The 25,531-nt window shown below is 31.6% G+C and overlaps 1 protein-coding gene and 2 long non-coding RNA genes across 4 annotated transcripts in view; all 3 read left to right on the forward strand.

Moving 5' to 3' along the window:
* LOC117684039 (uncharacterized) overlaps nucleotides 1-25,531 on the forward strand; it is a 168,959-nt gene that overhangs the window by 46,962 nt on the left and 96,466 nt on the right. The window lies entirely within an intron of this gene.
* Nucleotides 1,092-7,818, forward strand: LOC136272347 (uncharacterized). Its single transcript, XR_010710330.1, has 3 exons — nucleotides 1,092-1,526; nucleotides 2,009-2,197; nucleotides 6,202-7,818. It is a non-coding gene; the product is annotated as an uncharacterized lncRNA (long non-coding RNA).
* On the forward strand, nucleotides 20,492-21,450 carry LOC136272038 (uncharacterized). Its single transcript, XR_010709919.1, has 3 exons — nucleotides 20,492-20,699; nucleotides 20,911-21,177; nucleotides 21,394-21,450. It is a non-coding gene; the product is annotated as an uncharacterized lncRNA (long non-coding RNA).

Here is a 25,531-nt window from a genome sequence, read left to right on the forward strand (position 1 = left end):
TTCTAAGCCTACCTTTTGCTCTTTTGTAGCTTGATTTAAGGGAAATCAAATACATTTACAAATATTTATACTTACATATAATTAATGATTTTACATTGTTCATACGTTCACAATTGTGTGTATGTAAAATAAATGAGATGGAGATAAGTAAATATTTCCGGAATCAATAAAAATGTTTTCTTCTATAAAATCACGGACTGTGTTGACTCTATGAACAAATGGAAAACTTCCAACCGTAAACCATGTTTAATTCGTAAAACCTCTGCCTATTCCCTGGTCATCGTCGGCACCATCTGACATAGGTATGCCGACAGACCTTCCATATATAGAAGAATCGTTGTTCCTCTAAATCACCGCCAGGATCAACAATACTGCACGTACTTTTGCTTATTTATTGTTTTGAGAGAGAGAGAGAGAGAGAGAGAGAGAGAGAGATTACATCCTTACAATTATTAGGCTTATAATTCAGATCAATTATATACGTATAAGTCATCAATTATTATTGTATAACGTCTGTCCATCGCTGGAGGGTTTTTTTCCACATTATGTCATCTTACTCGTATGACAACTTTCTTTGTTGTTGACTATTTGATCACAAATTTCATTTCTAAGCAATTATGTAAATTTTATATACTTTTATATTGCCTTAAGATCTGATAAAAGATCATTACAAAAGTTGATATTTTTTCGTCGCCTCAAACGCTGACGTCGCCATTTTACTACGAAATGAAACAATTTTTTATGGGTGAAAAAAATGAACATGAACAAGTTTTATCCTCTTTTTAATTTCTTTATTATTTAATTTGAAAAGTACTTTTCGTCACGATATTCATTTCTGTATGCTGATTTTAACTTTTCATTTTTTATTTTCATTATTGAGTGAATAACGGTACTTATCTACGCAATTTTGGGACAATCCTCGTATAACATTGTGAGTTAGTTTTTGATATTAATAAGAAATATTATGTGAACAACCCTGTTAGCGTTGCAAAGTTTTACAAACCCTAGAGTCAAATGTCATGACTTATCTTATGGCTGTATGCTTACAAATTACAAACAGTGTCTATTTGTCCGTTTGTTTGCCTACATTTAAATGTACCTGTCCGTCTCTCTCTCTCTCTCTCTCTCTCTCTCTCTCTGATATAAAAGTGTGTGACATAAAGTAACATCTCTTCCGTTTACCAAAACACATGAATAAAATGAGAGAGAGAGAGAGAGAGAGAGAGAGAGAGAGAGAGAGAGAGAGACTTTGATAGATCGTAAAGCCTGTTACATATCGAAAGAAGACACGTCTGTTGTTCATTGGGAAATAAATCTAGACTAAGTGGTCTAAGGTGCGGCCTAATTAGTGTAGAACGGTTGCCGTGGAGCCATGCTGTGTCGTTTTTGTATTAGAATAAACAGGTCGGTCCGCGCTATAGAATTGTGTCAGATGTTTACAAGCTTTGCATTTCGAGGATGCAAACAACGTATTTGATTACTGCATGTAAATCATGGATGAAGAGGAGAAAAATCATAAGTCAAAGGTACGTTTTTTAATTTTTGAAGTTAAAATATAAAGAGAAAAATAAATAAAATAAAGACTACTTTGAGTACAAATTTTACGTCACGAATAATTTCCTTTTTTTCGAACCAATAAGAACATAATCTAAAGAATTCCATTTATACTAACGATGTGGACGCTGAAAATATGGGTCAAGGAACAGACGATTGTGAAGATTACTTTTGACGTTTCTCTTTTGGATAGCGGGTCATGCCGAGAACAATCCGATTGTGCCAGAACATCGGAAGGCTTCGAAAACCTATCATGCCTGTTGGCAAATAACTCTATAGTTAAATTTGGAATTTCTATTTCATGCAGTGCATTTTTAGGAAAAATATCTCAATAACATTGGTGGTAATCTCGGCATTTCTCTCGGCGATTTGTCAAATACGTCTCCATTGACCATGTTAAGAGATGGATCAACATCACTGCCAAATTATTATAATGTTCCTTTTTTCCGTTTAGAAGACTCTTACAAAGCCTCCTCTGTTATGTGCCGTGATTTTCTCGAACACCACGTAAAAGGCTACACGCTCAGACTCGGAAGTTGCTGAGATCATAATCCTACGTTTGAATCAGATGTCATAATCTTATTCAAGCGCCTGTTAATGAATCTACTGGCTGAAAGGATCCATTCAAAAGCATTACCGGAGGGTAGGTTGTCATACACTAAACGTTTATAAAACATATCCTTTTATATAGTAATGATTATGTTTATAGTCTTCCTTTTAAAAAAATCACAATATTGCATCAATATTGGGACATGAAGCTACCGAACTTCGAGCTAGATAAATTCGTCGTAGTCTTCAAAGGTCTGTCAAAGAAACACAAGTACATGTAGAACGGTTTGATTTTCATAAACTAAAAAACCGTTTAGTACAGGCTACATGAAAATTCAGAACATTTTCGCAAATTCGAAAAGAGCACACCTTTAGTTTAATGTGATGCATACCGGTATTTATAATGATATATTTGCCTCTAAGATTATAACACATGTTTTGATGTTGGTGTCTTTTACGGTAGATTGCTTTGTCTATATTTATGAAAGAAATGAATTGCAAATATTATTTGCAACATTTGTTTTTCATATTTTGATTCATAAAACATGGATCTCGAATCAAACTTTAAAATGCCCTCCCCCCGTCCCCCACAAATTAAGTGTCTTGTTTATATAAACATGTACAACATGAAGTTGGGATAAAGGCAAAACCGTTGTATGGATTAAGTGAACATAGCTTTTTCTATTTACGTATGACCACTGTTCTCCATCATTTAAATAATATTGCCATACAGAAAAATGTTATTTATGTAAAGTTTATATACAAAAAACTGCATTTATGTATAAAACTCAACGTCACTGAGGATCCCATATTCTACAATAATGTATGACAGATAATGATCACATGTTAAGTAATTCAAGGTCACTTGAAGTATTAATGAAATTTAGAATTGAACAACATGAATTTACAATCTCCCAGAGCTCTGATGCAAAACAGAGTACTGATTTTGTATGCATCATACAGATCAAGTTTTGTGAGCAGCGATATTCATTTTTTTGTCTGTAAAAATACCAAATATACAAGGCAAATCCCTGTTGAAAATCAAATAAATGAAAAAACATATGACCAATTATATGAAAGTTGCAATAAAAGAAATATTTTAGAACTTGTAGTATACAATGTCCTTATAGTAAGTAAGTAAAAAAATCCCTAAAATAACGACTGGTCTATTAACTAAATTAATAATCTGTCGAAATGAGAAGTTAATTTTTGTCATCCAAACAAATATCGGACTTTTATCTTATTCTTATTCATGTTATTTTAAGTGCCTTGCCCAGATCAGCCGAGATACACACTGCGCATTGTCTCATTATTTCATCTAAATTCAAGTTGAACATTGATTTAGATACTTCTTATTAACTTAAGTCACAAACTTAAATTGAAATAATTAAGATTAGCTGGACTAGAAAAGAAATAATATTATTTATGCAGACGACCAACTTGAACTTCATAACGATTGTTAATTGTTGAAATTTGTGCTGGGGGATAATCATGACAATAATGTATATCTGGTCATTTTTGCGATAATCAAATAGTCGCTTTTTCGCAACAATTATATTCAAATTTGAATGCTACTGCCTAGTTTTTTTTAAATCGTAGAAAATGGCTGACGATAATACAAGAATTACAAAATTTTCTTGTTTTTTGCAAATTTTGTGAAATACGAAAACGGTTGGGATATAAAGTATAAATATAGCTTCGAAAAAATCTCCAATTTACCAGCATGGCTAAAGTTATTCATATGATCGTTTAGGTCGTGTGGCCTCATGTAAATAAAAACGTTGTTTCCCCAGCTTAGTTTTTTTATAACAGAAAATATATATGACGTGTACACAAAACAATGAAATTTCATTTCAAATTGCTTTTTATGAATCAAACTTTGCGACATTTTGATGTATAAAGTTAAACGCTAAATTTTAATTAATGCATCAGCTGTTTGTAAAAGTTTTTACATTATAAAATTGTGTCCTATTCAAGATTTGATTTTCATCGAAAAATTGATAACAACTGATAAAGAATCTGTTTGAACTATATTAATTAGGTTTCTGCTGATTTGCGTTAGTTAAGGAAAAAAATATTCTTGACAGTCTCTATGTATTCTGATTATTAAAGTCATCTGTATCCAAATTGACCGCAGCTGAATTGAAATTCAGATTTCATTGATTAACCCAAAATATCTTACTTATTCAATTAACAGCAACTTCTTTTATAAATAGTAAAATGAATTCACAGGCAGTTAACATGTAAATTATGGGATGGAAGTAGTAAAATAAAATCCTGTTTAACAAATGATACGTATTTGATATACTAGATGATAAACATTAAGGGGCTTTGTGTGTTCATCAAGATTTTTTTGTACGTTATACTGTGTCCGAATCTTTCCTTATTTCTTTTCCTTGACTTATGGTTTAAAAATGAAATGAAGTAGCAACTAGTGTGATATTCTGAGGAGTTGACAATGCTTAAAAACTTAAACTGAAATTGATCATATATAATTGTATTCAGTTGATGTAAATGTATGTTGCTTAGATTTTTTTTGTTGCATCTGACGGGGAAAAATACAAACTTTTCCGGCTTTCCACTGTTCAATATGCAGTTTAATGATGCAGCTGGAAATATTACCGTTTTTGCGATATCTATTGTATTGAATATGAACCCATAATCGCAGAAATACAGCTGTACATGCATTAGGACATTGATAACAGAAGGGAAAGGGGATGATTAGTGGGACGTATCTCTTCTAGATTTTGTTCTTTAGGTTAAATGTCACTATTGAGTTTTATCACCATCCCAAATTAAATGTATCAGATAAAAGACTGTTTTCGAGAAGAAGAAAAAAATCCCCCACACTCCTGGTGCCCGTTTCACAAAGATTTCCAAAGATGATTCATTAGATAGAACTTAGGTATGCCTAATTTATAACTTAGGAATTTACTGAGGTTTATAATAGCTGTTTCACAAAACTTTCTTAGCGTAGCACAGTTGAATTATCTTAATTAAGATACATTGTAAATCACTTTCATATCATATTGTTAATTCTAAATAAGTACCGATCATTTATAAATTCTTTTCAATATGACACGATTGTAAACTTTATAAGTGAATATAAAAATGCATTCCCTTATTCACCTAGAAAAAAATGCGTACATTGAGTGTAAATAGTGTAATGTCTAAAAACATGTACTGATATTTTGTATCAAATTTTCAATTTACATGGAAAAAAATCTATATGAAATCTATATGAAATTAATTGACGATATATTAATTGACGATATATATAATGTATATTTTTACTTCTAAAGTTTTAGTTTAGAAGTACTAGTAAAATGAAAAAGGTTTTAATGATGCGTGTAACTTGTTATTTTTGTTACACTTTAATGTGCTTTGATTTGCGTATAATTCATTTTAGAAGAACATAAACAGTCGTCATGTTAAGTTTGATAAGACATCGATTTACCTGTCTTAAAGTGAAGATATAGCTTTGGAATTTCCTAAGACAAGACTTGAATAGTGAAACGGATAAGTAAAAGACTTAAGAATTTTTTTTTTCACAAAATATACATGTAACTTAGTTAAAATCATGCTCTGTGAAACGGGCCCCTAGGGATAGATTTTGAACCTAAGTTGTCCGATCCAATGTATATGCTCGAAACTTGATGAACCCGCCCTACACTATGTTCTATGATTTTTTGTTAGTTAATCCACGTAAAAAGTTCTCGCTAAATAATTCAATATTATTTTATTTCAAGTATATATTTTTTATGGTACATGTAACTACTACTGACATGGATACGCCAAAGCGTAACCACTACCTCACTTCCATTTATACTATTGCAAAAATGATAGTAGGTTTTCTTTAATTAATTTTACAATAATTACATGTATTGATCAAGCAAAAATGAAATTATAGCTGAAGGACATTTTCTAACACGACTTAAAATACTGAAGGTGTAAGCAGTTACTTCATTTTTTTATTGGCCAAATGTATTCATTAGTAAGGATAGAAATGCATTATCACTTTTGATATATGAAACATAGATTTGTTGCCTTTATCGAAGATCTAATTAAAAAGATTGAAAAAAATTTATGTATTTTCAGGTGCATATTTTCTTATGCACATGAGGATGTCAATGCATGATCCAGCAACGAGGCTAAAAAACTGAGGAGTAAATGATGCCGAAACGTTCGATGATCCCATTGAGCTACTTCTTAACGTCAACATGATTATTAATTTAATTATGACATTAACACCCTGATGCAAAAAAGTATGTGTGAATTAAGAAAATTTCCTCGTCCACTTCACTACAGGATTACAAACAACGATTAGATAGTGAAAACGTTCTACATAAGGATGGATGACTCTCCTACATGTTAAAAGAAACCCAAAGGAGGTAAACAAACATGGTTTAAGTGCCGCAAAATTCGTAGCATAAGAGGAATACCAAAACTTTTCCCATTACCTTTAACGGCATTTTTGAAGAAAGAAGTTTAATCCACTTGACTGATTGGAAATGGTCAATAAGTTGTCATATTGATTACTACAAATCATCTGTGAAAAAACTAAGCTATATAAGAACAGTAAGAAACAATGCTGTGAATAGATAGAAACATTTTTTTCGCACAGGAAGGAAATATGTCAAATGTTTTCTAAATAGTCAACTCTTCATGAAAAAGAGAAAATACGTGCAGACACAATACAAAACGTGATCATGGATGATGAAAAAGTTACAAGTAAACCCTTTGTTTAAAGCAAGTAATAAAATGTTTCACTACTGTAATTCAAAAATACTTCATGATATTTCAATATTCTTTGAAATTTCTTTCTACACGTCTTTCTCTTTTTTTGATGGCAAAAGGCAATTATGAGTTTTGATGATATGTTGATCTTTCTGGTGGATTCACCAACTTTCTGATCTTTTATGTAAACTGAACATAGCATACATATTGGTGGGCCCACCAATTATGTTTTCAATAACAGCAATAAACTAATTGTTACCGGCAGGGGGTTTCTTTGGTGAATCCACCAACTTTGTAATCTGTTTTTTAATAATTCGTATAACTTGATATGTGGTGGATCCACCAAGTAGGGGTATTTTGAATTTTGTCAATCTTTTTGGTGGCTTCACCAACTTTCTTGTTTTGTATATAAACTGACATGTGTTGCGGTGTTTTTGTTTATTTAGTGCCATCGATGAATGTTTAGAAACTTTTGGTGAATGCACCAATTTTGTACTCTATATTTGTTTGTTTAATTCATTTTGGTGGATCCACAAAATATTTGGATAATGAAAGTTTGTATTTAGGTGGAATCACCAATTAAGGTTTCTTTAAAACTGAAATGTTTGATAACATGTGTTGCTCTCATTGCTTTGTTGGTGGGTTCACCAAATCTTTGAGTGATATACAAAACTGTATGCGGACAAATTCACAATTGAATTTTGGTGGAACCACCAGGGCACTGTGTGAATGAGATATTTGATGCTGTTTAAAGAAATAGAACCGCCAATATTTTATCATTGGTGGACCCACCAAGTTTATTTGTAAGTGAGATATTCGATGAAATAAGTTGGTGGAGTCACCAATATTTTGACTGTTATTGTGGAATATGAAGGTTTAAAGGTACTGTAAAATGTGCTTTTGTGTGTAAAAGATGGTGGGTTCACCAATTTATGTTGTGTTCAACAACAAAAATGAATAAAATTTATGTTCATTTCTGTTATTGCATTGCGTTCATTTTTCATTTTGCACTGAAAAAAAGAGGACACGAATAGAAAATCCTCTTTCTTAATGGAAACAGTTATATATATATATATATATATATATATATATATATATATATATATATATATATATATATATATATATATATATATTTACAAATACATACACACACAGTGCCGATCAGACCCAACCTAACACCAGACTAAACCCTGGGTTTACTTTCGGGGTTTACTTGGGGTTTACTCGGGTTAACCTTTTGAAAATTTGGGTCCACTCGGGGTTTACTTTATGTTTACTCGGGGTTTACTTTAAAAGTGCTTTTGAGGTCAACTGTATGCACTGGAGTGTGAAGCAGACTAGTATTTTATCTTACCATCCTGCTGCCTCTAATTCTTATCCTTTGTATATTCCGAATACACAGTTAGCGGTATACTTCTGATTGGGTTTACTCTCTGTGTCCACTCTGGGTTTACTTTGGGTTTACTCTGGGTCCACTCTAGTAAACCCAGAGACGTGTAGAAAAATGTAATCTAGTCTAAACGTGTAAAAAATGTTATACGATATAACATAACTTGGGACAGGTTATGCTTTATAAACCGCTTCGCGGTTAAAAAAGCGTAAACTTATAATTTAATTTTCTACTATTCAAACTAAATAATAAGGCCCATTAATTAGTTAAAATATGTTAATTTGTACAAAATTTAAACAGCGTCAAGAGGATTAATACTTTTCGCACGCGCGTCTTATAGTGACGTACATGTAGGCAAGTTATGTTATACGATATATATATGAATTTGTTTAGCCCATCAAATGAGGAATTAAAATCAGAATTAAATTATAAAGAGTTATATGCATGTATGTGGTGAGAATGTATATCAAAATATAAGAATATTGGATATTGCTATTAAATGAACATCTTATTTCCTGGAATAACTCAGCGACGAAATTTATCATATTTAAGAGCAGGAAAACTCAATATTTGCTTAATTCAATATGATTTGTTTAACCAGTGATACCTTGTTCAGAAACAAGACCATGTTACCCAGGAAACTGTCCAAATGTACACAACTGCCAGTGTTCGGAGGGATTTGGACTTGCAAATTGCACGACGAGTAAGTAAACATAAGTATAAATTTGTTACACATATAAGTTGCCCTTGATTATGATTGTACTTCTAAACTAAACATTTAATCCATTTAAGGAGGTTGTCACCTGAAATACTAGTAATGTCAATTATTCAAAAACATTTAAGATATAAAGATAAGGACCTAACATGTTTTATCTATTATATTTGTGACCTTTGTCAGATGCCATTTTTTTTTAAATATGTAGCTCCAAACAGAATCGGTAATTTTCCTGAAATAATTGCTTACATTAGGCATGGAAATTGATCAATTGAAGAAATCAAACAAATATCTATAGTTTGAACAATTATTTCGTTGTGATTTCAATACAGTATGAAGTTGATTACATGCAGTGACTATAAATGTAATATCAAAGTCAGGGTTTAAAAAACCTTGCTTTACTGATGGTATCAAATGCCAGTATATTATAAATACAACAGCAAATTTTAAGATTGTTACACTATTTTGGAGTAATCAATTTATAACGCAAATGAAAAATAAAATAAAAGTGCCGTCATTTTTCCAAAACTTTGCATACAAATAGAAATACATTTAATGCCTAATATAAAAGTATAAAAAGGAGAAAATTGAGATGTGACATGAAATGATTCTAGGCAAAAAATCGAGTTAATTTTTTTTTACCTCTATGAAATATACGCTAAATATTCCAAAAAGAAATATCATAATATTGTTCAAAACGGTTTTTTTAGAACAACATGTATATATATCGTAATACACAAATTATCTGGAAGGATAGTCTGCGCTGAAAATAAGGAGGCTAAATTAACAGTACTCTAGACCTATTGAGTTATGATAATTGTTCATTTTCTTTCTGAAAACCTTCCGCCACAAAATATATTCGCTTACTAAACACTGTCAATATATAATTCTCTTTAAACAAGTTTACTAGATATGGTTTATTTGGCATTGTTGAATATAAATATACAAATAGAATTAATATATGATGCAACATTTTTAAATAAGAGGTGACATGAAATAGTTGGTAAGTGGGGAGCGAACCTCTTTAAAGGAATTCAATTGTTGTCTGTGCAAATGATGAAGCAGAAGTGCTTAGATAGGCAACTTTGGATTGCTTTGATATTTTTCTCTGTGTATCTGGTAGCTTTCTAAAAATATATATATACATGTTCGCATTCGGTAGAATAAGAAAAAGAAAAAGACAAATGATTGGCAAACAAGTTTATTGGACTGGGTTTTTCTTACTTCAAACTTTTAATTTGTCTCGATTTTGAAAAGCATTATATTTTTTTTTGAAAAAAAAATGCTGTCTGACAGCTTTTATAATAAGCGTAGTTAGTAAAATTGCCTCCTTTTAATTTTAAAGATTGAATTTGATGATTGTGGACATCATTTTTTTTTTAAACTCAATATATGAAGATATCTTTCAATTGAAAATTCTAAGACGACTGTTTTAATGAAGGTATTAACCATTTTCATAATTTCTATCCATCCCTTCAATATTTAATACAAATAAACGAAACTTTATTCGTAAAGAAAAACATATTTCGTAGCTGTGTCATATGCTAACCGTCCATAGTTTCAAAGAAACTTTAAAGAACAGGATTTATCATGACTGAAAAGTCTTGATGTCACATTTAATATCATTTCAATTTAAACAGTTTTGAAATAAAAATGGTGAATGTTGATAGATGCAGTTGTATTTAACGAATATAGAGGGAAAATCGTCGAAAATAATTGAATTTTTGATTAAACATATTAGTCTAGTCCTAATTTCTAAAAAGAGCTATAGAAATACGTTTTAACGGCAAATAAATATTATTTGGTCCAGCATGGTTTTTTATCATAATTAAAGTATGCTGAGTCTAAAAAAAAATATGCTTTCATGAAAAAGGCGTTAAGTAGGTCAAAATGGCGGACAGCCAATCTTCAAATTTTTTGTTAAAGGTTCCTCAATGGGAAAAAATAATGACAAACACTAATGAATTGATCCAAAATAGTATTTCATCATATCAAATGTGTGCTGAGTCTTACAAATTATGCTGGCTTTCCACAAATGTGGTTAATTAGGTCAAAGTGGCGATTAAAAATGGCAGATAACAAAATTTTGTTAATTCGTCTTATATTTCTAAAATGGATATAAAGCGTGAGACAAACAATGAATATTCAGTCCAGCTAAGTTTTTAATCATAACTTAGCTGTGGATAGTCAGGAATATTATGCCATTTTCAAGAAAATGTCGTAAATTATCTTTAAAAAAATAGAGATTCATAACGGTGGACATCCATATTTTATATTTTCCCCTTTAGTTTCTTAAATGGTGAGAAAGCGAGAAACAAGCAATTATAATTTTTAAAATAAATTTTCAAATCATAAATAAGACGTGCTAAGTCTGAGGAATCATGCTGGTTTCCACTAAAGCGATGCTTTTTATGTCAAAATGGCGGACAGCCAGATTTCATATTTTTTCCTGTAACGTTTCTTAAAACGGAAAAAAGCATGAGACCAACAAGTTTAATTTGGTCCAGCAAAGTTTATCAATATAACTAAGAAATGCTGAGTCTTAAGAAATATGCTAGCTATGACGGAAATTCCTTAAAATAAGTCAAAATGGCGATTTTAAATGGCCTACAGCCAGATTTCATCACTTTCTATATAAGTTTTTTAACAAGAAACAAAGCATTAAAACAACAAAAGTCCGGTCCAACAAAATGTTTTTATGCATAATTAGGGTATACTGGTTTTGACGATATATGCTTACAAAAATGGCGTTATTTGGGTCAAAATGGCGTTTCAAAATGGCCGACAGCCAGAATTCATAATTCTATTTTAAAGCCGTTTACAGGGATGAAACGTGTAAATATTACATTATACAAATACGCACATGAAAAATTAGCTTGGAACACTTTAACAAAGAAAAAAAAAGTTCCATATTTTACTAAAAATTATTAATTTTTTCCGTTTTGACTTAATAAGGTGTATACCGGTATCTTATTTAAACAATCTGTGTTCATGCTTTTCAATATCCGTCTTGTTCCTAAACCTTTTTGGGTTTTTTCTTTAATTATACTTTATGTACCGATTTCTTCGACCTGCAAATTCGTGAAATACAACAGATGCTTACAAAGCAAAGTTTGAGAGAGGAGAAATATTTCTGCACTATAAAACTGGTGTTTTAGGATTTAAAGACATCGATGTCATAAGCTTATATGATATCATAAATACAATCAGGTACTTAGGAATAGTGTACCACATGAAGAACTATTTTAGTATATGTATGTCTCTTCCTTTAATACCTTTCCAGTAAATACATCTAACTAATATATCATCATATACACTTTAAAAGCTCGTGTTTCAAAATGAGCCGAGATCAACATTTCGTCCAGCTTCATATATAGTAATAGGTATGTGCAATATGTTTTGGGCAACCCAAAGAATTTTACTCTTGTAACATTACTAGGGACAATTTATATATTGTATAAGGATTCAAACTGTCTATGTCTTTGTTAAAGATAAAAATAACCTCTTGCAAAATTGTTAACATGTGTTTGGCAAAATTTGCTGAGGAAAGTATAGCAATGCGTGTCCATATTGAGAGGAAAAGTTGAGGCTTCTTTATGCTAGACCATACGAGTGTTATAATTTGCAACATATTCTCACAACTAAGTTTGCTGATGGATGTATGAACCTCTTTAAAGCCGATAAACATCCATATCAATGTTGTTGAAGAGAAAATGTTACCCTTTTATAGGACTTTGAATTAGCACTTGGTTCATTTCATTTACTGATGTGGTGTGACACAACTTCTTATTTCTACAGCATATCGAGAAAATCGACATAATAAGTGAACAGAAACAAGTATGAAAAGGGGGATTAACTGACCAGAAAATCAAAGAGTTCGAGAAGTTCTTTAGTTATATGGATAATCAAGACACATTGCCCAATGATACGGTTAAATTTGCTTTCTTCAGAAAATCAAAGCCCGGAAATATGCCCCAACTACGGATTTGCCTTACGTTGCTTATGAACCAAACACACACCAAGGTGATGATAGGGAGACAGGCATACATGTATATAAGCATGCCCATATTACTATGCCCAGCCGAGATGGGATAAAAAAATTAAGTGATGGTTGTTTGTTGCTGGAGCTTATGACCTTAAGATCTTATACCTTAAGCTCTCATAGATTTGATAGCTTGCAACTGTCCCACAGGTTGCAGAACCTTTCTGTGTGAATGTAAACGTGCCTACTTCCCGGGTGAAGACATTTGCAAATTTCAAATCACAAGCATTCAATCAAAGTACTGAGAGTACTGAAAGACGGAATCCTGAAAGTTTGAATTAGTAATTGTCCTTGATTTGCTCGTATATGCTTCCCAAATTATGAGTTTGAATTAGTTGTTTCAATCTATGATACTTTAGCTTTTTTGCAATTGTCTCATACTTTGTCTTAATTTTACTCAATTCCAACCTTCATAATTGTAGAAAATTGACGCAACGGTATTTTATGTAAAAAAAGGCCCAAGGACAAATTTTAAAAATTTACTACTAACCGGGAAAATAAAATAACTATATCAAGGTAGATAATTTAAATAATTAGATTTATTTCATTTTGTGATCCAAAAGAAAATCCACAAGTCGGACGGTATCCGTTATACATGGTACAAGGTTTATGAAAACCCCGAAAATTCTCAAACTGCTGAATTTACAAAATGAACATTTGTATACCCAATAACAAACTCAGGCATCTGACGCTAGACATATATCTTTTTGCAATAAGATTTTAAGTTCTCTAACGATAAAAAGTTTTGTCACGGTCGCCATTTTGATTTTTTAGACCGACTTATCTGACACGATTTTCTTGCAGCGATTCATGCAAAATTAATAGGTAAATATAAATCCGTTCGCCACTTACTACTTTTTTGTGTAAACGCGTGCATCACCTACATGAATTACGATACAACCGTTCCTTTCATTAAAAATCATACTCCGAACATCAGAGAATATAAATAACAGAGATTGGCATCTCCGCCATTAGCGAGTAAATGTTACGGGATCAACCTTATTTTGAGAACTACAAGTGCAACAGCAATCTTGTATAAGTCATTAAATTTGAACCTGAGAGTGAACATAAACCTGTAAATATGTTTAAGCATGTTTTATTCATGAAACATTTACACAAACTCTCTCTTTATTTGGCTTTTAAATTACTTTTTTAAAACTTATTGACTTTTCACAAAGTAATGGTAAATGTAATGCATTACATTAAGAAAATTAACTAATGGTAATGGTAATTTAATGCCCTAATTCATAAAGTAATGGTAATGTAATGCATTACTTTACAATGTAATTCACCCCAAGCCTGATTCCAACTAAGCCGGATAACATGAACATTAACAATTAACTTGCTTCTCCAATCGATAAGATTGTATATATTATATGATAAATTGGTAACCCAAAATGTATAAACTATATTGATTTTGTTTACAATGCATTGTTCAAAATTTAAATTCAGTTTAATTAACTAAAAAGCCAACAAACGAGAAGGCAAATTCGACTTGTTTTTATTTTCTATGTACAAAATTCCTTTAGAGACGAAAAGCAGTCATACTGGAAGTAGACTGCAAGCCACTGAAACACCTATTTAAAATGCAAGACATCTGTGTATAATCCGTCCTGATTTTAACTCCGGCTTGCGCATGGAGTTCGGTAGTATTCAGGTGAAAGATTGTCGAAATAAAATTCATGACTTTTCAAAAAAGGCACATTGCGTTTGGGAACTTTACTTTTGATTCAACCTTCAACCTCTTCTTTTGATTATTGAGCTCGAACACCAACTTAATCGTCAACGGCGTTGTTCATTCAGTTACGTAAATCATTCCACATTTGAACCTGAGCAAGAATATTTTGATCAATAAAACTATTTATTTTCTAAATAGAATGTGGTTTATACACAGACGACTCAAAAAGAATTAACGCGTGTTTTTATAATATATATTTACTGAAATGCATGAAAACTTTCTGCACTATTTTCTTACGCATAGACTCAATTCGTGTGTTCTACGCGTGCCTTTGAACGGTTTGAGACTTCGGCTGACAGTAAACTAATAGACTGGGTCACGTGACCCCGTCTAAAAAAAGATTGTATAAAAAATATAATTATATACTGTAGATTAATAAGGGAAAACAGAAAATTTCTTTTCCAAATAAAAAGCTGGTGAAGTTTTTTCTATTGATACAAGTGTTCAGATTTGATTGTCAGTTACATCACTAGTTCGAAATTATTATATTCAAACATTTTCCCCATTTAAAAGGCCTTTAGTAGTCTATATAGAGATTAGTGAAATTTGGCTACTAGAATACATCAATTTGAATTGCCATTTTGACAAAATTAACGTCATTTTCTTGAATACCAACACATTTTATCAAACTTGGCACACCCTAATTATGATAAATTTGTTTGCTAGACCAATTAGTGATTTTGTATTGTTATTTTTTTCATTAAAGAGACTGTGAGACGAAAAATGATGAAATCTGGCTATCCACCATTTTTAACTATTTATCGCGATCAACATATTTTGTAGGATTCAGCACACCTTTGTTATGATAAAATGCAATGCTGAACCAATTCATATTCGTTTGTTACCTCAATTTTTAAGACTTACGAGAATTATAGAATTTGCCTGTCGACCATTTTGACCGCCATTTTGACCTACTTATTGCACTTTTTGTAATAGCAAGCCTATTTTTCATACTAAGCACGCCTTAATTAATATTGAAAAATAACTTTGCGGCTGAATTTATTTTTTATTTTTATGCGTTTTCCCTAGTTTAAATTTTTTAAGAAAAATATTATAAAATCTGGATATCTGCCATTTTGAATCGCCATGTTGACCTAATTAACGCTTTTTCGGGAAGGCCAGCAATTTTATTTTCAAATTTAGCACACTTTAGATATGATAAAATACTAAGCTGGATCATTTCATTATTGTTTGTCAATATTGAAAAACTTTAAGAAACAAATATAAAATTTGGTTGTCCGCCATTTTGAATCGCCATTTTGAGCTACTTAACGCCATTTTCATGAAGGCCAGCATATTTTTTTGGAATCAACACACTTTAATTATGTTAAAAAACCATGCTTGACCAAATAATAATTATTTGCCTTTTTTAAAGTTTTTCCCCGACTAAATCGGACGAGACTTTATCTGAAAACAAATAAGTAAAATCTTATATATGGTGCCATTTTTCCTAATCAAGTAATGTTCTGCCGATTTGAGGTGTAGTGAGCGACCTCAAGAGCTCGCTTTTTGTTATTAATGAATTATCCTTGAACTGTTTTAGTCCTGACTTCACCTATTATCACTTTGGCATCAGCAGTGCTGGCTTATAACCATCCAATGAAAATGATGGATATTTATAACTAAACTACTGACTTCACGACTGAAAGTGGTACCGGAAGTGGTGATAGCGCCTCCATCTGGGCTAATTTCAATCGATTCAATTAAATCAGCGGAACTGTGTCCGCAGCATTTGGCATGAGGTCTAAGCTATCTGCGTCACCTAGCTATGTCACTAGCTTCAAGATTGGAGTGGCTGTAGCAACAATGGAGTGGCAATTGGAAAAAATCATAAGTATTTGATTGTGTTATTAGTGACCCTTATTTGTACATATCTGAAGTATATTTATTGTTTAATTCTAGCTTTTTGATCAACACCCGGTTAAAGGAGACATTTCGGGCTTTTATTTTTTGCTATGACAACCAACTATCTCGTCCAGATTTGACTTTGTTACGACCAAGCTTTACTCTTAAAATTTGTCAAACCTTGCATTTTACAATTGACAATATATCAAGAAAAACATATTTATTAACCTCTCATTTGCTTATTATTAAATGTGCTTTGAGTGTTTCTGTATTTCGTGTCTTTTTAAAGACAATGCACTTACCAGAAAGGAAGGAAACTCTAGCACATGTAGTGAGGTTTCGTCAAACAATCCAGGAAGCATCTTAAAGGAATGTCAGATAGAGTTCACCAACGTTTTGACCATCGACAGTGGAGATGTGTAAATAAATTTTTTTCTTCTATAAAACAGGCGGTAAAATGTAAGGTTTAAAATGGGAATCTAACAGCTCGCTGGCAAAACAAAAACAAATGAGTTCTTTACAATTCTTAACATCTAATGGAATGGTTTTCAATTTGAAAACGATGGATAAATAGTAACATTAATCACAAGTAATATTGATGGAAATTTCAATCAGCTGAACCTGACCTTTACAATCACGAATCTTTAAAATGTCTTACATTTAAATGGAGCAATATTGAAATTCATTTTGATAACTTTTTCTTAAATTATAATTATTTTCTTGATTTACATATAATTTAAAGAGAGTGCTATGGTTTAGATTATTTCTTTTGTTTAGTGTAACCTGTCAAAACATATCTTTACCTAAGATGTTTTCATACATATGATGTAGAATTTCTGAACATTGAATACTTACACTCTTTTGTTTAAGATTCAAATTGACATTTCAGGTTGAGAATGGTGGGTTTGAATATCTGAGAGGAAATGTCTGTCTACCATTCAGACAACAGAGCTCTACGGCGTCGCAGTCTTCTGTTACATACAGAATAGATCTGGACAAACCTATAGTAAACACCAACACAGCCTTCATTGTCGATGAACCGTTCACAAGAGTAAGATGTTTTGTATCTTATATTGTTCCTTATACATGTCATTAAAACGTCAACGAATCATTTATGGAGACTATTGCTCAGATTAGAGTTCCTCGTTTTATATATAAGTTAATAGCTGAAATGAGAGAGAGAGAGAGAGAGATTGCTTTTTTATTCTTGGAACTGAGAATTATACGACTTTTTAGTTTGCCGTCTCATATAAAGCACCTTGCTTAAAACAATTGAAACCTTGCCTTTGATTTTGCTAACATGAATTTCATTACATTGTTTCCGCAAATGAATGGACAGCAAAATCGTTTCTTAAATCACAGATTTGTGTTGTTTAAAAGAAAATTAAATAAGTTAGTACATGCAAATCATAATGATTCAAAATTAGTTCACATAAATACTTGATAAAAGATTTGGCATAATTAACATTGATAATTGTGTTTTTAAGATACCAGTGCACTAAAAATATCTCTTGTTTTTGATAATAAACCAAAACAAATCATCTAAATATGAAACAATTAAATTTCAGACTCAGATTGTTACTCGTTGGTCGGGATCTGTTGACTCTCTATCAGGAATGGAGTCGTACAACTGGGAAATATTTGAACTCAAAACAAGAGCGGAACACAGCGATATGCAACATTGAGCAAAACAGATTGTATAAATCCACAGCTTGGACCCGATTGCAACCCATTCCTAGATCCCATATTCAGTCAAAAGTTTAATCACACTGGTGGGGAGTTGTCAATGTCTTACACACCACAAAGCCCGGGTGCATTTGCTATGATATTAGAAGCTTCAGACCAAGCCAATAATTCAGACTACGTCTCTCGATACGTAGTTTACGATCCAAGTTCAACAACAGAGATACAAACAGGGGATGATGACATTAAAGCGCTGTCTGGGTCCAAAACACAGGCTTTAAATGGAAAGTCTTATCCTCCTCTTCGCAGAGTGGCCTTAATTTAGAATTCTCCTGGAGAGGTCATTTTATCAATCGTTTACATCATGAGGGGGGATTTCTTAAGAACATTGAGAAATATACTCCTCAACTACAGGACATTAATACAGGCGACACTAAATTCCCCAAGACTGTCAACGTGAAAGATAACGTTGTTGGCGGAAACGGTCTGACTGGAAGTTTGATTCCAAATGAACTCGGAATAACAAAGTTAGTTACGAATAATGTAATCTTTAAATGATGAATTTTACCATCTCATCCTCTATCCTAGAATACAATTGCACGCATTTTTTCACACGTAAGTTTATATGTTCAGCTACAAAAGAAAAATTTAATCGTATTTAAAGTTATCTAATAACTAGGTGTCAATTAAACTTCCAGTACTTTATAATTATAGTATTATTTAGAAACCTATATAAAACTAAGCATGCTGGTTCTTATATTTAAAAAAGTGCCTATAAAAATTTAGATTTCAAACTTACCTTGATGAAACTGGACAGCAGAAGGTTGACGTCAACACAGAAGTTAGTTGGGTAGACCAAAATATTAAAACCACTGCTTCCTTTCCATTGGCGAAAACTGTTTCAGAGGGTGACTTTGTCACGTTGTGGGTAAAGGCCGAAGACAAGATTGGAAACGTTAAACTTTCTTCTCTTCCTCTCGGATTTGACTCCAGTAAGCCATCCATTTATGACCAGAGTTTTATGCAGGATATAATATATATACGGGAGCAAGTGCGTATGACATAGATTTCTTTTCTTCTAAAAAATAGAGTTTACATATGTTAAAATAGTTGACATCAGCTGATCTTTATGACAACTAAACAATTTTTACACCTATTTTTTTTTAATTGAACGTATGTAAAGCATTCTTCGGTTAGCTTGTTAATTTATACATTTATTATTATTAATAAAACGTAAGTATTTCTACATGACAGATAATAATAGCTACTATTAACATTCATTTTATATCTCCCTTTATGTTTGCAGTGGAAATCTGTGACGTTCAGTATTCAGTAACGCATATTAGATTTGATCACGGCATGTGAGCACATGTAAATGTCAGCACGTGTTAGATTTAATAAAGCGTTTAAACCTACTTAGCGAATTTTGGTATGTTCTTTGAAAAAAGATGAGTAATATTTATCCAATCTCAAAACATTTTCTCCGCAAAATGTCTGGCACTACTTTTACCCACGGGAAAGCTATAAATAGATTGTTTAGTGGCGGTATTAAATTTGTCTACACACTTTTGTGTTACAGGATAACGATTTTATTGCTATATATGACCTTTGAATGTTGTCATACATGTAGTTACAATGTTTAGAAGTATTTTTAACCTTCAGTAATAACGACTAGATTAGGAAACACTTCACTGGCATTTTGTCATTAACCTGAGCACAAATATGGTAAAAACTGCACACATGACCACGGTATTTGATTAGAATGTGGCTGTTTTATAATGTTACTAATTGAATTTTTTAGATTATGGTTTAAAACTGCGGATGAACATAGCGGCATATCTCAAATCTCTTTCAAAATCATTAACAAATCCAAAAACACCATAGCAGCAAACGGCAGTGTTCCAGTAAACACATCGAACGTGGTAAGTATGTTAACTTGTCTCTCGCAGCTCTTTCATTAAAATACTAAAACTACTCAATGTTGCATAATTCTATTTAAAAACTATGGCCCGTTGGCAAATTAAAGAAAACATTGCCTATTTAGTACCAGTGAAACGTATGAAATTAGATAGTTTTATCGATCATAGTCCTTAATTAGATAGTATCAACATTTTGAGTCATTAATACTGTCAAAAACTGAGAAACTTCCTATTCATTTATAGGAATGGTATTTACCTGAAAACATTTCTATTAATAAAACTAATTATTATCAACAATTTGCTTTTTCAGGAAAGAGGATTTCCGAATGAACTCTATGGAGTTCGGGATACGTTTTATTTTTACCAACACGAGTTAGAAATTAACAATTGCTGGTTTATGGTCCAAAAATCAAGGCAAGCTACCGATCGCTTTGAAGTGGAAATTATTGCATACAACGGTGCCATGCTTCAGTCTCGAAAAACAATTGACGTCAATTCGAACAGTTTTAAAGGAATTGGTCAATGTAAAAGGCATTCATTATTTTCATCTTCAAGTAAAATGATTGAAATTAAACGTTTCCAAGTTAAGATCAGTATCTTTTTAACATTTAAAATTTAACACTGTGACATTTTTGTGTACAATTATAATTATGTCATTGTGTATTGCATACACCTTAACAAATATTCAGCTATATTAACTTTTTTACAAGTAATATTTTTCTTCAATGCGAGAAGATCAAGCTGTGAAGGACGTCAATCTTCTTCAAAACACAGGGAACGCCGTCCGTTTTAGCTTTAATTTGACCAATTCATGCTACAGACGACAGAACATTATACTGAAATACAACGATGGTCAGGATCACGAGAAGTTGATAAATCCCTCCGCGGACAAGTACGACCTTCTTGGACTTCAGCCCCTCACCGCTTACAACGTTAGCTTTTTAGTTGAATACGACAAAGGGGTCATAAGTGATCCGTTTTATTACTCTTTCAGGACCGGAGGTAAGTACATGTAACAGTGATTTAAAGACATTTCACTCTTGTACCTTGTGTACTTTTTGTTATACTTAAAAGTGCATTCCCATCCATTCCTAGTAATTGCTAGTCTGAAATAATTGCTCTGCAGAAAAAAGAAGACAAATACAAAATTGAACTGTTCGACCATATTACAATTATAAGTATTTTCTGTATTAAATACTGTTTTACTTTTGTTTAAAGCTCCTGAGAGGCACGTTAGCGAAAATTTGACAACAGGCGGAATAGCTGGAATTGTTGTAGGTAAGTGAGACTCTAAAAAAAAGAAATTGCAAGCAAAATAAAATGTTATAAGTGTAAAAGATTTGGTTGAAACAGATTACTGTCAGTGTCAAAAAATAAAACCAGTAATCTTTGATAAAATCAATGACAACTACACGAAGATATAAAACGAATGATTCTTTTGGCGATAACATTGATTTAGATTCAGCTCTACAGAAAAAATGCGTACGATATTTACAATGTACGTAATGATACAGGCATCTTTGCTTTATTTAAACGTTAAAATTATGTGACTGTTTCTAACGAGATGTTTATTATTGTTTAAGCCATATGTCTATTGCTGTTGATTGCTGTCTTCATTTTGGTGATGTGGAGGTGGAAGCTGTCGTTGTGTAACGGGATTTCCCAGCAATAATGAAGGCAATCCTTAATCCAAATTTCTTAAATGATGTTATATTTTTAGACTCTGTAATGTATTATGATGAAATAAATATAACATAATGGTATAATATCAAGTCATAAAATACATTTATACATTATAACAATAGAATTATCTATAAATTTCCATTGAAATATACACATTTCATCATTCCCATATACATTTTATTTCATTCAGTCCAAGATCAGAAAGACACAATTAAGGGAAATAACTCATATCAATTTTAACATACAAAAGTTATCTTTCTTTTACAATTAAATATTTAAATACACAATTATTAATCATACCAATTTATGGAATGGAGTCCGGTTCCAAACACCGTTTAATTATCTTCAATAACTTATGTTAATTGATCTGAATATTAAATATATCTCTAAATACATGTTTTTTACATATATTTCCTATTTACAATATAAAACACTTTAATATTTCATTAGAAATATTTACTTTTATATATTAAGCTGTATTTCATTAGCCTGTCAATCAGATTTACCTACATCTGACACAATAAAATAATACCGTTTTACATATCAGATTTATCATCATCTGATATATACAATATTTACAAAGTAATTCCTTCTTAATTCTCAATCTTGATAGTTCATAATATAAGCTCGAGTTTTCTATAATATTAGTAAATGGTTGAAATAGAAACTTACAATGTCTGGATGTCTTTAGGTCTTCAGAATAAAAGGAATAAAATATTTGACAAATCCATGAAAAAAAAACTTCGTTGTTCAAATTCTGAGAGTGGTCTACCTGAATACTGTTCACAAGACAATGAAAACTCTTGATCAATAAAACCGGAAAATTTTCAATATCAACCAATGAATGTAAAATGTGTGTGTGTGTGTGTGTGTGTGGATCTAAAGGGGTGGAAAGCTCTAACTAAATACCTTGTTAGTAGAAGAAAGAATAAGCATTTATTTTAATTTGATAAACTTTTATTTATTTACATTTTGTTTTTATTTATTACCTTAATTTTAATTAAAAACACATCTACTACAGTTGCTCTAATCAGAAACACGATCAGACGTCGCAGGGACGGCAACTCTGTAGCTATCGGTTACAAACAATGTACGATAAACTACATGTATAAGTTAAATCAGTTACAATAAGTATACGGTGAACTCTTATAAGTTAAATCGGTTACAATAAGTATACGGTGACCTCTAAATTAAATCGGTTACAATAAGTATATAGTAAACTCTAAGTTAAAGTGGTTACAAACAGTATAAGGTAAACTCTAACTTTAATACGTTAAAAAATATACGATAATATTTAAGTAAAACGGTTACAACAGTATACGGTAAGCTCTAACAGAGGGCGAACACCAGTCTTTAAGCAAGTCCTTAAGGTGACTTAAAGGTGGCGTAAAGAATATACAATCTTTAAGCCACCTTTAAGTCACCTTTAAGCTGAGCTTATAGGTCCTTATTGTCCAAACTTCTTTAAGTCACCTTAAAACCACCTTTAAGCATCTTTAAGTTGCATTACGCTCCCTTTAAGTTGTCTTTAAGTTTACACCATATTTAAGTTCCCTTTAAGTCAAGTTTGAACACGCTTAACAGATTTATCTTGAAAACATATATTAAATGCAAAAACCCCTTTATAGGGATGGGAGGGGGTGATTTGAGTGATGATATAATTTCCAAAAGGGTGTGTGTGTGTTCCAGGCGGTTTTAATTGTCGCTCCACTAAACATATATCGCTATCATCAACACCGCTCCAATGGACACATATTGCCGTTATAAAATTCTTTATATTTTTTTAATATTTTGTTTCAAAATTATTGTAAGGGTAAGTGAGGTCTCTGTTTCTAACTCTCTAGGTCTAATTCTAGATCTGCTAGATAAATGTTTAAGATGAAAATATTCTCAACCGCCTTTTTTATATCGGGCAGGATGTTACTGCTTTGTTTGTCTAGACAAAGTTTTGTTCGTTTTTGTATATCTATTTAGAGTATTTTGTTTGTCCAACTTAAGAAAACCCCTGAAACTAACACATAATATACAAGATATACAAAGCAGGTGGGTCGTGTGCCCAGTTGCACGTCAGGGTTTCTAAAGGCGTTGCAATCTTAGTATGTACGTGCATAGGATAAGTCTAGTGAATGAATGTTTTTTATACTTAATTTGTAATTCATTTTCAAAGTATTATTTACTAAATCTGGGTTTTAAAAATGTTACGTCTACAAATTAAAGATACATGTATGTAAGAGTAAAATCTACAGGCTAATTAATTACTGTACCGGTGATCATAAATCGGGGTTAATTATTTTAATATATGTATAAGGGTAAATATATCACATACCCGGCCTGGTACATCATACAATTGTATGCACAAGTATTTTATACATCATTTGCAATTGTCACATGCAGTAAATACGTCACCATTAATTCGTAATATTTTTTTTATAGAATTGATAGTTTAAAAATCATGTATACATTTAAATATTTAAACATATATCATTTCATTTGCTATTCTAGATCTGTTGTAAATGTATATTGATCAACATTATTAAAATCATACATACTGGAACGGTGCCGTAATTATGAAAATCGGGAAATTGCTTACAAATATTACCCTAATAGTTTCAATGCATTTAATAAAAGAAATAGTTTCATCTTCCTCCTCGTATATCATTTAGCTATGAATTAGATGGACATATATCTAATTGGTTTACATATATTAACTAAGTACTAGTAAGCCTGACGGTTTCCATTTAGGTATTATATATATTTTTTCACTGAAGACCACGTTCTGTATTTCATTCTAAATACATGCATGCATGTAATTTATAAATTAGATGTAACTGATTGTTACAAACTGAATGGAGGTCAAAATTGTTTCAAGTAAAAAAATACACACTCACTACATTGATCTAATAGCCACTAATTTATAGGATATAAAAGGCACACAAAAAATATAAGTGGCCGTGGCGCAGAGGGAGTGAGGTGAAGCTGGTATACAAAGGATCCTGGTTTCAATCCTCGTCTTGGGCGTTCTGATTTTTTTTTTCAATTTATTTTCTAGAACAAAAACTTTTTAGTACCTTTTTTATCATAAAATTAATACATGTTTTTTATAAATTAAGCACAAGATGGAACTAAGAGATTTTTCAATGACCTAAAAGTGGCTAAAAGGTAGCTTAAAGGTAGCTTAAAGAAGTTTGGACATTAAGGAACAATAAGATGTCCTTAACGGTGGCTTAAAGATAGTCTTTAAGCTGCCTTTCAGCCATCTTTATGCTTTCTTTAAGCAGCACATATAGCTTTTAGGTGGCTTAAAAATCGTTTTAAGCTACTTCTAAGCACCTTTAAGCCATCTTTTAGGATAATTTAAAGATGGTCTTCATCCTGTGCAAGTTAAAACGGTTACAATTAGTATACGGTAAACTCTAAGTTATACTCTAAATTAATTCGGTTTAAAAAGCATACGCTGATGGTGATCTTAATTTGAATACCATAACGGCTACACTAATAATATTAATTCAGCCCTTTTTAATGTATATCATGTCAAATATTCGAGAAGTACACTTTGAGAGATAAACAAAGAAATTCATAGATGATAACCAATATTTTTTAAAGATCCTTTAAATAACGTTCAAATGGTACAGTAAGCACTTTTTTTGTTAAAATCTTCACTTTTGCGGAAATA

This window comes from Magallana gigas, chromosome 10, assembly GCF_963853765.1.
Source record: "Magallana gigas chromosome 10, xbMagGiga1.1, whole genome shotgun sequence".
Classification (NCBI taxonomy): domain Eukaryota; kingdom Metazoa; phylum Mollusca; class Bivalvia; order Ostreida; family Ostreidae; genus Magallana; species Magallana gigas.